Source organism: Lolium rigidum, chromosome 2 (genome assembly GCF_022539505.1).
Source record: "Lolium rigidum isolate FL_2022 chromosome 2, APGP_CSIRO_Lrig_0.1, whole genome shotgun sequence".
NCBI lineage: Eukaryota > Viridiplantae > Streptophyta > Magnoliopsida > Poales > Poaceae > Lolium > Lolium rigidum.
In genome coordinates this window covers 36,161,882-36,164,861 of record NC_061509.1, presented here as the reverse complement: position 1 = coordinate 36,164,861, position 2,980 = coordinate 36,161,882, and the positions used below count along the sequence as shown (strand labels likewise).

Here is a 2,980-nt window from a genome sequence, read left to right as displayed (position 1 = left end):
TACCATTACAATTTTGTGACACATTTGCCAGAACACACCACCTCGCCAAAAACGGAAAGTTTTGCACTTTTACCTGGGATGACTGGTTTTGAAGACAAAATGCATAACTTTCCGTTTTCGGCCAGGTGGTGTGTTCTGGCAAATGTGCCACAGAATTGTAATGGTACCTGGCAAAGACACAATCGGGTGGTGTGTTTTGGCAAATGCCAGAAAATAACGGTGTCCTGTAGCAAATTTTCCCGATGTCTAAATGACATACCTTAAATACTATAGCTATGCCCTGTACAAACAAAGCAGTGCTACTCAAGTGATGTACATTGAGTATTTTTTGACAATAGGAAAATCGAGCATAGTTTAGCAGTCACTCAATCGCATGAATGCAACCTCCCAAGTAGGAAGACACATTATTTATCAACGACAATGCAATGAGCAGGTAGCAAGATCTTTGGTATAGATAGAACCCCACAGGGATTTCTTTTGTCAGGTTACTTCTAATTTAACTTACCAAGAGTTACTATCAAACTATCCAACTATATGCTAGTATCCAACACATCTAACTCACAAGAGCTGGTACAGTTACCCCAAAACAACCGGGACTAACAACTGCTCTTAAATTTTTAATGAAGAAATGCAAGCTCATATGCCGACATATGCCAGTGAAAAATGCATTCCTCTACTCTATAGCATCAAACTTCCTTATCTGTATGAACTTGAGTTGATCAATACAAAGTACATCAAAAGTAGGAAGGCATCCAATTTATGTAACTTACTAATTATTATTATCAAATGCCAACGATAGATTTTTTTTATTACAACAATCACTTAAGGTGCAACCAAAACAAAGTTACCTGGATTTGTGGTTGGCAAGTGGAGGCTCCTCCTTCAGTCCTTCTCCTTGCCGATAAATAGGAACTTCTCAGCTTTGAGGTCCTGGTCCATATGATGACAATGATAGGATTGGACAATGGCAGCGATGACACGGGCTAGCTCAGGTAATATTTTGAGTCAGTTACATGATAACTCTGTTTACATAAATGATGGGCATGAGATCCGATACTATATGTGACAGCCTACAAAATATCTTTGTGGCTGTCCAAAATAATGAAATTCTGCAAAGGGTAATAAAACTGTAGTGGAGTACAATGCAAGTCAATCTTCAATCAAGCAATGTAGTGAGTAGTATCTCTCTAAGAAATACCAGGCTACCAACTGGTTGAGCATGATTTCATGTCGATACCTTGAGTCAGTGGTCGTTGTTGCCAATCTATATGGGCATCTTTTAGAGAGCACAATCTTGCCAGCCTTTCTTCATTGTTCTCTTGCAGCTTTTAACTTCTCATAACACCTGATACTCATCAGACCTAATGAATTTACACAAGGACAAGAGTCAGCGGACATAGTCATATTGCAGATCTTCAGAAAAAATTCTCTCTCTCATGGAAATAATCTCCCATCACTACATTTCATGCATGCTGTTCCAGTCAAACTGATGCAGATAAATGAAGCAATACAATGAGACAAATGTGAGACAACACTGATTGATCTGTCCAGAAATCATGTATTGTACTTCTCCATTACTCCATTGAATCAAAACACCACCACCATCATCCAATCCATGGGTCTCTACACCTATATAATATATATATAGCATGTCGAATAAAAGGGAACTGTAAGTTTGGGAGGCTGAGCCATAGCCTGGAAGGATATAGTTGAATGTGGATTTCTCTAGTTTCTTAACATCTTATATAGCATCTACCACTGAGCAACAAATGGAAAAAAGATACCTCAATTAGGTACTTCCAGTGAACATATTGTACTGCAATCGTTAACCAAGTAGTTGCTATATTCTGAAATTCACAAAGAAAGAAATCTAAAATTCAGAAACTCTGTCGCCATTGCACCCACGCCTCATCTATACAATTGGAATTCACAGGCCAAACAACTAAAACACTACAGTACGTACTGTATGGAATTTTATCTTTGCATTCCGATTCAGATACCATTCTAAAGGGGACCAGATACTATATAGAGAGCATTTGCATCAAATAAATAAGAACAACAACCATTTGCCACCATATACATCAATGAAATTTGCATATGTCACTCACAACGTCTGGATCAAACAAATCAGATAAATTTGCATATGTCACTCACAAAATTTGCATATCTCATTTGCATCAATTTTAAAATAATTAAACAAACAGAAAATACTACTCACCACCATTGTTGATGGCTGTGAGGAGATTGAGCGAGCGAGGACGTCACATCCTGCCACACGGCCGGCGGAATTGAAGTGGGCAAGTTGACGGCGAGGCGGAGGGGGTGCCATCCGAGCTAGACTGGGAGCGAGGCTGGCATTCTTCTTCCTCGCAGACGTTGGGTCATCATACAACACGGACAATGGCTTCTACTGCGTCGTGAATGGAGATAGTGGGCTTCCGTGGTAGAGAAGCCGTGCGTGCGACAATGGCAGCATGGAGATCGTGCTCGCCTCGCTTCTCTACCACTTCAACTGGGAACTCCCGGGAGGGGCGAAGCGAAGTGAGCTGGAGGAAATGGGATCACTGTGTGAAGGAAGAACAACCTATATTTGCATGCTATCGTCCGCGTGCCACTGGTTTGATTCACAATTTGCTGATTTGCAGTCACAGGTTCTTATATATAGCTCTCATCTTTATGTGACTGACTCCATCGAGTGTCAAGATATACAAGTAACCTTAAGTATCAAGTTATATGTATACACATGTGATTTCACTTCCATCATTTAAATTGTCTATGTCGTCAAAGAAAATGTTGGTCACGTTGAATTTAATAAAATTGAAAAAGAAATTAACTTTCAACCTTTTTATTGAAATCCATCCGTACGAATTAACATGTAGCGTGCTAATAATAACTAAAAAAGAATAGCAACAAGGACTATACACCACTACGATGACGGCATACATGATGCCAGGAGAAGAAACCGACGGATCTAAAAAAC

At 39.7% G+C, this 2,980-nt stretch overlaps 1 long non-coding RNA gene across 1 annotated transcript; it reads right to left on the bottom strand.

Moving 5' to 3' along the window:
• Positions 1-259: 259 nt before the first annotated feature.
• LOC124686233 lies at positions 260-2,325 on the bottom strand. The gene is made up of 3 exons (XR_006997764.1): positions 2,219-2,325; positions 1,238-1,361; positions 260-1,022 (listed from the first exon to the last, which is right to left on the bottom strand). It is a non-coding gene; the product is annotated as an uncharacterized LOC124686233 (long non-coding RNA).
• Positions 2,326-2,980: the final 655 nt, after the last annotated feature.